The sequence below is a fragment of the Mustela putorius genome, unplaced genomic scaffold (genome assembly GCF_011764305.1).
Source record: "Mustela putorius furo isolate JIRA1106 unplaced genomic scaffold, ASM1176430v1.1 tig00000129_pilon_pilon_pilon, whole genome shotgun sequence".
In the NCBI taxonomy this organism is placed as follows: domain Eukaryota; kingdom Metazoa; phylum Chordata; class Mammalia; order Carnivora; family Mustelidae; genus Mustela; species Mustela putorius.
Window position 1 is genome coordinate 26,772,586 of NW_025421290.1, and position 12,682 is coordinate 26,785,267.

The window sequence follows — 12,682 nt, forward strand, 5'->3', positions numbered from 1 at the left end:
AACTGGTTAATTTTGAAGCAGTTGAAGCCCCATGCACATCACTTCCTCAGCATTTCCACTTTTACTATGAACAAGTGCTCATAAGTCGTCTAGTAGGTGTGATTATAACTGTGCAGAAGGATGGTGGCTCGTGGCACTCTGTTTCAAATAACGCTCCGGCAGTTCGTTTGGTGGAAATCTCGGGAGTATTTGGATGTGTTCTGAAAGAATTGAAAAAGCCAGCGAGGCACAGTGAGGGGAGCCTCAGGAGACCCAGAGTTTGGTGCTGGCTGGAGAGTGAGGTGGGCGTGGCAGCATGGGGGTAGGGCGGCAGGTGCAGGCCATGGGTTCATAGGGTGCATAGTCGGTCACATGAGAGACTTTTGTTGCTTTCTTAGAATAAGGCAAAAGCACTGAATGGTTTGAAGTAGGAGGGTGACATAACCTGATTTGCATTTTAAAGATTATTTCAGTCACTCATTAATTAAAAGGTTGATTCAGCAAATGTTTATGGAGGATGCTTCCTATGGGCCAGGCATGGTGCTGGGTGCCTGACTCACCTGGGGGACTTTGTGTCTCCTTGTGAGAACTGTAAGAATGTTTGAAAAACATCCAGGCAGGAAAAAAGCTTTTCTTGGCATCTTTGTTTTATGATAACCCATTCCAAACTCCTGCTTGCAAATGGGAGGTGTATCTTAAAGCCAAGCCACTGCATTTTCAGTTTCCATTCATTATAATAATCTTTTCCCTGGCTTTGTTACATGGCCTTTGATTCTGTCATAATTTACATATCTGAAGTCAGTGAATTAATAAACCAAAACCTATGGAGTGCCTGTATTTTGTATTTCAGATGCTTTTCAGAAGGATTTGGCTGTCAGTCCAGCATAATGGGCCTGAGAAAAATTGCCAGCATCCCCTCCATCCCCACTGTCACTTTGTGTCTGGAGCGTTGAGAGGCATTGTGACATTGGGGGTATTTCTCCTTTGACTATAATGGGAACCCCTGAGTCTCTGTGGCCTCAGCTGCAAAGGCCTCCCCAAAGCCCGAATTAATGAGACACTATGATGTGCGGGTCCCTTTCTCTGGCAGGGTGAGAACACAGATTCTATAGGAGCATGAATGCCTGCTGTCAGGCAGTAATGTCTGCATTCAGACTCAGTTCTAAAGGCAGGCGCAGCGGACAGCCCCAGGAGGTGGGATCTGAGAAGCCCTCTTAGTCCTTGTCTGTTGTTGAGCCTCCTCCGTCCTTCCTGTGACCATCAGATTGTCTGAACTCTGTCCGCTAACTCTTCCTCAGCAGCCTTTCCTTCACCGGGTGGTTGTCCATAAATATTTATTGACTGAATGCCCGCAGAAATGGGGCTAGTCACCAGACACAGAACGATAAGACCTGAGGCTTTATCCCCAGAAAAGTCGCAGTCTAGCTGCTGAGCCAGGTGCATGATCAAGTATGGTGATATACCGCAATCCAAGTGCTGATCGAGAGGTGGATTAACATGTCATCATCTCCAGAACGTATCTTGTTAAAATGCAAATGTCTTTCTTCGGGATAACATATGAACTCTCAGTTACCCACTGGTGCAGCCAAGTTAATCAGGTTTTTAAGAGAGTGCTGGGCCCACAGGGAATGGAACGCAGAACCCAAACATATTGCCGGGGGAGGGAAAAATCAGGAGGAGGGAAGACTGACTTTGGGAAGGAGCCCCAGAGGGAACACCTGGAGGACCCTGGAAGCGAAGGCCGTGTGATGGGGGGGGGGGTGGATGAAGGTGTCACAGGGGCAGAGGGCGGAAGGTACCCAGAGAACAGGAAAAAAGACAATGAAGGCAAATTTTCCCTCATGTAAATGTTATCCGGTTCACATGAAATTCGCTTCAGAAATTGGAAGGGAATTTCGAGACATGTAAGGGAAAACTTTGGAGTCTAGAGAGGTGAAGTGACTTGCCTTTGACCAGACAGCAGAGAGAACAAAGCTCATTTTTGCCTCCGTATCTGCTAACCTCCATTATTCAACATTGCCTCTTAAGGTAAAGCCAACAGGTGGTGGGGCCTGTTTTATGAAACGCTTTCCCTTCCTCTGGGAAGAATTAATGAGGAGCTATAGCTCTGTAGAGCCTAGAGCATATTAGTTCTGAGGTTCCATACTAAATTTTGTTAGTATGGATGTGAGTGTATATTCAGCCCCCTAGGGGAGACATCCGTTCATTGATTCAGTGAATGTTTGTTGCATGTCTTCTTTGTGCTCAGCACTGTTCCAGGCCTGGGGTGCAGGATCGAACAACACAAATTCTTGCCCTCCTGAAATGTACCACCTGGCCAGACCTCTCAGCTGTTCTTGTAGACACTTAGGTCACCTTCCTCTGCATTGTAGAAATCTTTTTCAGATGCACATTTGACCCATGAAGGAGTGTAAGCAGTCTTGTAATAAGGATGGAAATGAGGCCATTCTGGTGTTACATGGCTCTGCGAAAAATGTTTAGTTTGATAAGTTTGCAGGGAATGAGAGTTGATCCTGCTGAAGGCAGCAACATTCTGTTAGAGAGTTCAGCGATGTTGTAGAAGGCCTCAGAGCTGCCTTGTTTGTACTGAACTTTTTTTTTTAATTAAGATTTATTTTTTTTATTTTAGAGAGAGAGAGAAAGACAGGTAGAGGGGAGAGGGGCAGAGAGAGAAAGAGAGAGAAAGAATCTCAAGCAGACTTCCCTCTCATCAGACTCCCAATGCAGGGCTCGGTCCCACAACCTGGAGACCAGACCTGAGCCAAAATCAAGAGTCAGACACCCACCTGACTGAGCCACCCAGGTTCCCCTGAACTTCTATGAAGAAGCTTTGTCCACTAGGACTGTGCATATATACTGGGAAGTGAGGAGAGTATGAGTCTGCCCCATGACGATGATGTGTAAATTATCTCCGAGGAATTGCAAGAGGCCGAAATGTTAGGTACTTAAATACTCTGTCTTTCTCAGTCTCTCTCTCTGGCAGATGGGAACTTCTTGCTACACATGATTTCCAAAGTGTCTAAATTTACATATTGTCTGAATAGGGGGAAATTGGGGCGTCTGCTGGTTAGAGCCTGGCAGTCTCTTTGCTGCATCTGGGATGCTGGGGCAGACTGAGGCCAACAGACAGTCAAGGACGCCAGCCTGGGTCATGGAAGCTTCAGGAGGCAGCAGCCGGTTGGACTGGCTGGGTGTCCACTGGGATCCCCGGGGGCTGCAGAAATCTCACTTGGAGCCTGGGACAGGGTTGCCGTGAGGCCACAGCACCATGCCGGTTCTCAGCTGAATGGCTGGGATAGACCTGTAGGAGCTGTCCTGTTAATGGCTTCCAGAAGTCTCTGTTCTGTTTTGAACTGGGTCTGGTGATCGAGGGAACCCTGCCCATTGGTACTGAGTGCTGATGAGGGTACCCAGGGTCCTGCTGCTTCTGGAGATGAGGAGTGTGTGATGGGAAGCTGTGTAAGCAGCCACGTTTGTCTCCCAGCTCTGCCGTGCAAGCTGCTGGTCTCAGGCGCTGACCTCTCTCTCTGTGCCTAAGCTTCCCCATCAGAGATCCAGAAATGATGATGACACCCACCCCCTAGGGGCTGTGGGACTTTTATGAGACAGTAGGCACAAAGAACAGAATGTAGTGCCTGGCACATAGGAGACTCATCAGTGATGATGACAATGGTACTGGTCACACGCATTTACCAAAGGTTTTCTCTGCATCAGGCGTGGTACTCGGTGTTTAACACACATGAGATGCATTATTCTTCATACCAGCCTGAGTCCCTTTGCTTGTTCTTCCGAGGCAGTGTCCTAATGTGTAGCCTCATGACCTGGATGCTTGTGGCTTCCAAAGAATCTGCACATAGTGAGGGCTCCAGATCTAATTGTTTTTTTTTAAGATAATAGCTTTATGGAGAAATAATTTACATCACAAATTTTACCCATCTAAATTTTTTTTTTTTTTTACTATATTCACAGAGCTGTGCTACTATTACCACCATCTGATCTGGGAAGATTTCATGACTCCAAAGGAAACCTCGTACCCATTAGCAGTCCCTCACTATCCCTCACCATTTTCTCCCAGTCCTAGGCAACCACAGTCTACTTTCGGTCTCCATGGATATGTCTATTTTGGACATACATATAAATGGAATCATACAACATGTGGCTTTTTTGACTGGGTTCTTTCACTTAGCATAACGTTCTCAAGGTACTCTCCTTTTGTAGCATCCGTAGCTACTTCTGGATGAAGAAATGGACGACCATCTGAGACAGGTAGCGTCCGCGCCAGTGGGCAGATGAGGAGACCAACGCGGAGAACATGGATGGAACTGCTCATGGCCGCCCCCGCAGTTGAAAATGCTCGAGCTGTGGCTTGCACCCCAGCTGTGTTGGTGCCACAGCTATTTGCTGGCTTCCAGTGGGGCCTCTGTGTTAGGCTGAGCGCCACGGCCAGGTGGGGCAGTGTGTCCCTCTAGGTATGGGCTATGGGTCTCAGACATGGCCCCTCTTCCTTCTGGTTAAGGGAGTCCCTGCTCCCCGGACTTTAATATTCTTCTCCCTCTATCTCCTGGAGGAGGATCTGGTTTCATGGCTGCATACCCACAGATGGCTTCTGTGACTTTCGTTGGCTGGTCTAGGTCTTTTTTTTTTTTTTTTTTAAATTTGTTGTTTTCATTCAATTTAGTTAACAGATACTGTACTATTAGTTTCAGGGGTGGGATTTAGTGATTCATCAATTTCATATGACGCCCAGTGCTCATTACATCCAGTGCCCTCCTTCATGCCCATCACCCAATTATCCTTTCCCCCACACCCAACGAAACCTTCAGTTTATTTCTCAGAGTTTAGACTCTTTTATGGTTTGCCTCCTTTATTTTCATCTTATTTTATTTTTCCTTCCTTTCCCCTGTGCTCATCATTGTTTCTTAAATTCTAGATATGAGTGAAATCATATGGTATTTGTCTTTCTCTGACTGGCTTATTTTGTTTTGAGAATAATACCCTCTAGTTCCATCCATGTTGTTACAGATGGCAAGTTTTCATTCCTTTTGACGGCTGAGTAATATTCCATTGTATAAATATACCTCATCTTCTTTATCCACATCTGTTGATGAAAATCTGGACTCTTTCCATAGTTTGACTAAGATCATTGGGGTGCATGTGCCCCTTTGAATCACTATGTTTGTATCTTTTGGATAATTACATAGTAGTGTATTTCCTGGGTTGTAGGGTAGTTCTATTTTTAACTTTTTGAGAAATCTTCAGACTATTTTCAAGAGTGGCTGCATCAATTTGCATTCCCACCAACAGTGTAGGAGGGTTCCCCTTTCTCTGCATCCTCGCCAGCATCTGTTGTTTCCTGAATTGTTAATTTTAACCATTCTGACCGGTGTGAGGTGGTATCTCATTGTGGTTTTGATTTGTATTTCCCTGATGCCTAGTAAAGTTGAGCATTTTTTCATATGTCTGTTGGCCATTTGGATGTTTTTTTTAGAGAAACGTCTGTTCATGTCTTCTGCCTGTTTCTTGACAGGAGTTTTTGTTTTGGGGTGTTGAGTTTGATAAGTTCTTTAAAGAGTTTGGTTACTAGCCCTTTATCTGATAATACATTTGCAAATATCTTCTCCCATTCCCTACCTTGCCTTTTAGTTTTGTTGGCTGTTTCCTTTGCTGTGCGAAAGCTTTTTATCTTGATGATGTCTAGTTCTTTTGTCCATTTCTCAAGGGTTGTGGTATGAACTACGAAAGCTGTAGAAATCAAGATGAAGAGAGAAATATACTTTCTATGTTCAAAGCCCAGCAATCCACTCACCCAAGGTGATAGAAAAAAATGTTGTCTTTCTTGTCCTCTTTTTAAATAGTATATTATAATTGACCACTCCAAGGTGTGACCTGGCTCCCCTCTCCCTGTCCCAGGACTTCTCCTCAGATACGAGTGTACATTCCTAAGTTGCTGTGACAACATTGGAGATGGTGGCATTGGTCCTTGTGGAAGGGAAGGCCCAGCAGCAGCTGGCTTTTAGGCAGCATGTGTGTCTTTACTGTGTGTTCACTGGGGGCCTACCTAGCCAACGACGGTGAGTCAGCATATCCTATGAAGTGCTAGATTTCCTAGATTTTCCAAAAAAAAAAACCCTGCTTTTGTCCTGCTGTTTTCTCACATGCTATTTTAGGGAAAAGGCCCCGTTTGATCATTAAAAATGCAAATCAGCTTTCCATCTTGCTTCTACCGAAGAAGGAAGATAACTTTATATACTGCCTCTGGGTTCCTTTAGAAACATCATTAAACCTTATTTTGACTTAAAACTCTTGGGAATTGGTCTATGAATCAGTTAATTAGCTGAAAGAACATGTAGACCCCAGGACTTAGGCAATGGTTATGTGTTTGTTTTGTAGATTTTTCACAGAAGTGGCCCATTCCTGGGCTCAGTTTATGCGAGACCCTCAGTGTCAGCCTTGCATGACGTAGCAGCTGTGCCAGGGCCCATCCTTGTCCCTGTACTCTTACTCCTCCAGTTCAGACAAACTTTCGACTGCCATTTCTTGCATCTTCTCCCATTTTCCTGACATTGCCTCCTTTGCTGCTTCTGTGGAAGGCCAGAAGTACAGGGAAATTAGCACACCCCAAGAGCACCCCTCAACCAATGACTGATGGGAGATGGTGTATAAATACCTCAGTTCCCTCAGCCTTGGGTGGTAGAACTCAGGAATATGTTTTGTATGGGGTCTTACTTTCTCCAATGGGAAAAATCCCATTCTTCCCACTGTGAAAACTAGTCTGATATTGTACCTTTTATTGGTTTTCTTGGCCGTCTTCCAATCTCCTTTCTCTTTTCCACCCCTCCTGCCAGTGCTTTCTTCACCTCCCAAACAACTACTGTGCTAAAGTTCTTATCTTAGTTAGGATCTGCTTCTGGGGGAAACCATGTTAAGACATATGGTAAAGCTTCACCCTTCCCTTGCTTCTCTGCCTTATTCCACACCCCACTAGCTTTGACAGGATAGGGCACAGTGTCCCAAGATGCCCCGCCCTCCCCCAGGCAGGCTAGTGGCTCTCAGGGGATACAATTTACAGCTAATCAGCAGCTTTTTCTTCAAGACATCTTTAGCACGAATCCTGGTGCTGATGAGTAATCCATAAAGCATGAAAAGAGAGGTTAAGGCTTGATGAGACTCATCTCAGCCTCATCAAACCATTCTGTTTCCATAATTCTCCTCCTTGGAAGAGGGCAAAATGGAGTACAGTTGATTCTTATTATTTGCAGAGGTTATGTTCTATAAAGTCTCTGCAAATACTGAGTCCGTCAACACGGAACCGTTGCTTCTAGGGGACAGACAGGGTTAGGTTCCTGAGAGCCTCTGGGCACCACATTTTCATCCACTGATCGTTACATATCCTCGTTTTATGTGTGTTTCTGTTTAAAGCCATTTCATTTAACAAATATTGTCGATTCATTAACATTGACCTCGCGGCAACCACACTGTAGCTTGTTCCTGCTGGAGGCTTACCTGGCGCACATATTTTCTCCATAAGGCAATCACAACCGGGCACTTAGGGGCACTAGAAAGCACTTGAGCACTATGCTTGAGTGCTATTTTAAACAATGAAATGACCGGCAAAAAGCAAAAATATGTGAAAAACATGGCACTGAATAGACCACGAGAAGGACACTTGCTTACAGTACCAGAGCCACAACAGGAAGGCAGAGCGTGGCTTTGTTCGACCGCAGCTGGGAGCGTGTGTGTTGGATGACTGAAATGTTTTGCTGCTCTGCACGTGTCCAAAAGTGACTGCGAAAGTCCTGTGAGTATTGTTTCTGGGTTACAAGTGAATTTTAGCGAGTAGGAGAATTTGCATATGTGGAATCTGTGAATAAGGGTCTATTGTCTTTTTCACTTCACACATGAAGTCTTTATTTCAATTCAGTATGTTTATTAGACACGTGTGCCCGGCTCTGTGATGGGTTCTGAGATGTCCATTAGATGTTCTTTGCACCTCCCGCCTTTTAAAAAAGATTTTATTTATTGATCTTAAAGAGAGAGACAGCATGAGCGGAAGGAGCAGAGAGAGAAAGAGAGAATCTCAAGTGGACTGTGGAGCCCAATGTGGGGCTCGATCCCAGGACCCTGTGATCACGACCTGACCGAAACCGAGTCGGATGCTTAACCGACTGTGCCACCCAGGTGTCCCAGATGTTCCTTGCCCTTAAGGAGTTTCCGTTCTGGTGGCATGGGCGATTAAAGCTGTAACACTTGACCAGTACATACTCCAGAAGAGAGAGACCGTTCTGTGGGAATATGGAGGAAGGAATTGAGAGTAACTCAGGATGGAATTCTCAGTGGGGGGTAGTTTCAGAGCGGCCTTGAGAGACATTTCGAACTTTTCCTACAGCACGCAGACAAAAGGAAGTTATTGGTCAGAACAACCTCAGTTCCCCCTACCCCAGCTCTGACAGACTGCCTACATCTGGACCCCCTGCCCTGCCTTTATTCCTATGGATTCGTGTGCATCTGCTCCATCCATGAAAGCCGGGGACCCCGCCACATATGCTCTTTTGGCCTCCTCCCTTCAGCCAAACCATTCCCCCCTTCCCCTCTACTTGAATCTTCCCACTAGTGTGTGAACGCATTTCAGTATCTTTTTTTTTTTTTTGGAAAGATTTTATTTATTTATTTGACAGAGATCACAAGTAGGCAGAGAGGCAGGCAGAGAGAGAGAGGAGGAAGCAGACTCCCTGTTGAGCAGAGAGCCCGATGCGGGACTCGATCCCAGGACCCTGGGATCATGACCCGAGCTGAAGGCAGAGGCTTTAACCTACTGAGCCACCCAGGCGCCCCGCATTTCAGTATCTTCCAGCATCCCCTCGTTCCACATCCCCTGTGACCACCAGCTAATTCCTTTACGCCCTTCACAGCCAAATGGCTGGGAAGAGTTGTCTCGAGTCATGGTCTCCACTTTCCCACCCCATCTCCTTTTTAAGCCACCACCTCTTCACAGGGGCTGCTCTGACTGGGGTCACCAGTGACCATTTTCTCTCCTTTCTGTTCTTGTATCTTAAGTATCTGTTAGGATGCTTTAGCTGCATGTGACCGAGCGTCCCATTCAAAGAAGCTTAGACAGCACGGACGTTTATTGTTAAGCGAGTTATTTTCTCACTGAACAGGGGGTACCATTGTTGGCTTACCTGTTTTGGAATGTCATCGAGGACCCAGGTTTGTGCAGCTTTCCGCCGTGCCGCCTTTCCTCACGTTGGCAAATGCTCCCTGAATGGTGGCAAGAGGGCTGCAGAAGCTCCGGCAAGCATTATGTCGTCTAAACACAGGGAGGGAAGTGAACGGGGCTTTTCATTATATTTCTCTCTTCACCGGGGAGGACGTCCCCACCCCCGCAGGAGCCCTACAGCATACATCATACAACAACCCCTAAACAAATCAGTGTTAAAAGGGAATGGTATTATCATTATTGGCTTGGACCAATCAAGAATTACTACCTGAACTTGTGATTGGGACCCGCATTCTTTAAATATGTTGCCATTTAACCAACATGTGCATGAAATTGGGTGTGTTAGCAAGGTGGGGAGAGCGGCTAAAGTAAAGACCCCAGGCAGCACCGGCAGCATCTTCCTTCACACCCTGCGGCCTTTCGAACAGTTGACTGCTTCTTCCTTCTTAAAGCATTTCACTTCTATCGCTGGCTCTGTGACATTATTTCCTGGGGGGGGGGGTTTCCTTGATTGTCACGCACCTCACACTCCTGTTGGCCCCTTCTCTGGTGTTCTCCTTCCAAATGGCAGCAGGCCAAGCACTTGGACTTGTCTCTCTGGTCACTGTCTGTGGTTCTCCCTAGGTGATGTCAGCAGCCCTAGTACCTCCCAAGTGTGTGTCTCCAAATTGGCACATCCACCTGCCCCCTTGATTTGACCTGTCTAATGGCCCACTCCAGCTCCAATGATTGAAATAGGACTGTGGACTCCCATCCCAAACCTACTCCTCCCCAAGATTTCCTCTTCTCAATAAATGAAACCACCATGGATGGATATAGTTGCTGAAACAAAAATCTAGGCATGGTACATGGGTGAGTCCTTTCTTTTCTGCCCCTTAACATTTCACATCCATTCATCAAGAAGTCACGCCGCCTGTGACCTCTAAAACATACCCAGATGTATTCCTGCCACTCTAGTCCGATGTATCTTCTTAGCTGGAGGGCTGACATGGCCTTTTTATTGCTTTCCCTCCTGTTCTCCATAATCCATTCCCCACAGGGCAACCAAAATGATCTTTAAGTGTGTAAATCAGATCCTATCATACCCACACTTACAGTTCTCGAATGGTGTCCCTGTCCCCTTGGCATGAACTCTGAGCTTCTGATGCTCGCTTGCAAAACCCCGTGTGAAGGCTGTTGCTTACTTCCTCTCCAAACCGCATCTATAGTCTAGTCTATCCTAGGTTTCTTTCTTTCTTTCTTTTTTTTTAAACTAATTGCTCCCACCTGCCCAAACCAAATTCATTTCTTTTTTTTTTTTTTAAAGATTTTATTTATTTATTTGACAGACAGAGATCACAAGTAGGCAGAGAGGCAGGTGGGGTGTGGGGGAAGCAGGCTCCCCGCTGAGCAGAGAGCCCGATGCGATGCGGGGCTCAATCCCAGGACCCTGAGATCATGACCTGAGCCGAAGGTAGAGGCTTTAACTCACTGAGCCACCCAGGTGCCCCTCTTTCTTTCTTTTTTTCTTTCTTTCTTTTAGATTTTATTTATTTGAGAGAGAAAAAAAGAGAGAGAGAGAGAGCGCCCATGCACATGCAAGCAGAGGGAGGAGCAGACGCCCCTCCAAGTGGGGAGTCCAGTGAGTGGCTCAATCCTAGGCCCTGAGATCATGACCTGAGCCAAAGTCAGATCCTTGACCAACTGAGTCACCCAGGCGCCCCTAGGCTTATTTCTGTTCCTTGAATAAACCAGTCCCTTCTTGTCCCCGGGCCTTTGTAGGACCTTTATTTCTCCTGAAATTCTCTCCCATCAGATCTTCACGTGACTTGTTCCTCCTCACCTCTGACACTTCGGTCCAAATGTCAACTCCTCAGCGATGCTTTTCTGTCCACCCACTTGTGCAGGTCACCCTCTGTCAGCACTCTGTCATCGTTGTCTGAATCATGCCTGTCACTCACCGAGAATGTTTTCTGTCTATTAATTTAGTAAGCTAAAACTAAATTAATAAATTGAAAACACTAAGGTGACATTTCCATGAAGTCAAGGGAGGAGAGAGCTTTAAGAAGGGGACCCTCACTGGCGATGTTAAATGGTCTACAAAGACTGGAGCCGATCAGGACAATGAGGGTGTGGTAAGGACCGTAGTAACTAATGTGTATTGTTACTATTCGTTAACACCGAGCTGGCAGGGGGGCAGGCATTTTGCATACATTATCTTATTTAATCCTGGCAGTGTGTTTGTTGTCAGGGAATGTCATCATTCCCATTTTACACAGGAGAACATTGAGGCTTAGGGAGCTCAGGCGTAGTGCCTGGCACACCACAGCTTCCAACTAATGTTTACTGTGTGAATAAATGGATTACATCAAGGTCCTGGAGCTGGCGTATGGTACAGTTGAGTGTCTAACCCAGGTCTGAGTAGAACCAAAGTCCATGTTTATGAACAACTGGACTATATTTCCTCAGGTGATGACTGAAATACTGAATTACCTCTTAACAGGTTGAGAAAGAGAAGTATAATGTAAGATAGGTGATTTCTTATTTATTTTGAAATCATAAGTGAAATTAATTTTGAGACCAAAAGCCTTCTGAATTTTGTATTCCATCAAATCTTTTGAAGATGAGGGTTTTTTTTTTTTTTTTTTTTTTTTTTTTTTTTTTTTTGTAAAGTAGGCTCCATGCCCAGTGTGGAGCCCATTGCAGGGCTTGAACTCATGACCCTGAGATCAAGACCTGAGCTGAGATTAAGAGTTTGATGCCTGACTAACTGAGCCACCCAGGTGACCTGAGAGAGATGAGTTCTGTAAAAGTGTTAGCGTTGAACCTATATTTAGTGATTTTTTAAAAAAAGATTTTATTTATTTATTTGACGGAAAGAGACACAGTGAGAGAGGGAACAGAAGCAGGGGGAATGGGAGAGAGAGAAGCAGGCTCCCCCACCGAGCAGGGAGCCCAATGCGGGGCTCCATCACAGGACCCTGGAATGATGACCTGAGCCAAAGGCAGACACTTAATGACTGAGCCACCTGGGTGCCCCGATTTTTTTTTTTTATTAATAGACCCTGATAAATAGATAATAGACCCTAATGATAAGTCCAGGTTCATTATGCAGAACAAGTGTTAAAGCTTGGTCTTTGGGATGAGTGCAGTAAGACTCCCAACTTGCTGTGGGTGAACGATCTGGAACCGAGCTCATGTTTGACATGCTGTAGAGCACCTGGTGTTAGATGCCTTCTGGATGTGTGGGTTTTGGTTTATTCCATTATGAGACACGTGCTCAGCACACTTGCAGGCTGATGGAGACTTCACACAACATCAGGGACGGAGTCTCTGCCCTTGCTGAGTTCTTGCTGAGTTCACATTCTGATCAGGGTGCTGAAACATGCCTGTGCGCGAAAGCAAGGTTGTAGGTAAAACCTGTTAATGGCGTGGATGAAGAATGTGCATGTAAGATGGATTGGAAAAAGAAACAGAAGGAGTGGATGGTTTTGAACATCCATTATT

At 45.7% G+C, this 12,682-nt stretch overlaps 1 protein-coding gene across 3 annotated transcripts in view; it reads left to right on the plus strand.

Annotated features, from left to right (window-relative positions):
- The window catches only part of KCNK10 (potassium two pore domain channel subfamily K member 10), a 130,822-nt gene that overhangs the window by 15,978 nt on the left and 102,162 nt on the right, over positions 1–12,682 (plus strand). The window contains exon 1 of one of the 3 annotated variants that reach the window (XM_013057888.2): positions 7,422–7,777. The exons of the other annotated variants lie outside the window; for them this stretch is intronic. The gene's annotated coding sequence lies outside the window, so the exon portion shown is untranslated. Of the gene's footprint in view, positions 1–7,421; positions 7,778–12,682 lie in introns of those variants that run through there. 3 annotated transcript variants of the gene reach the window in all.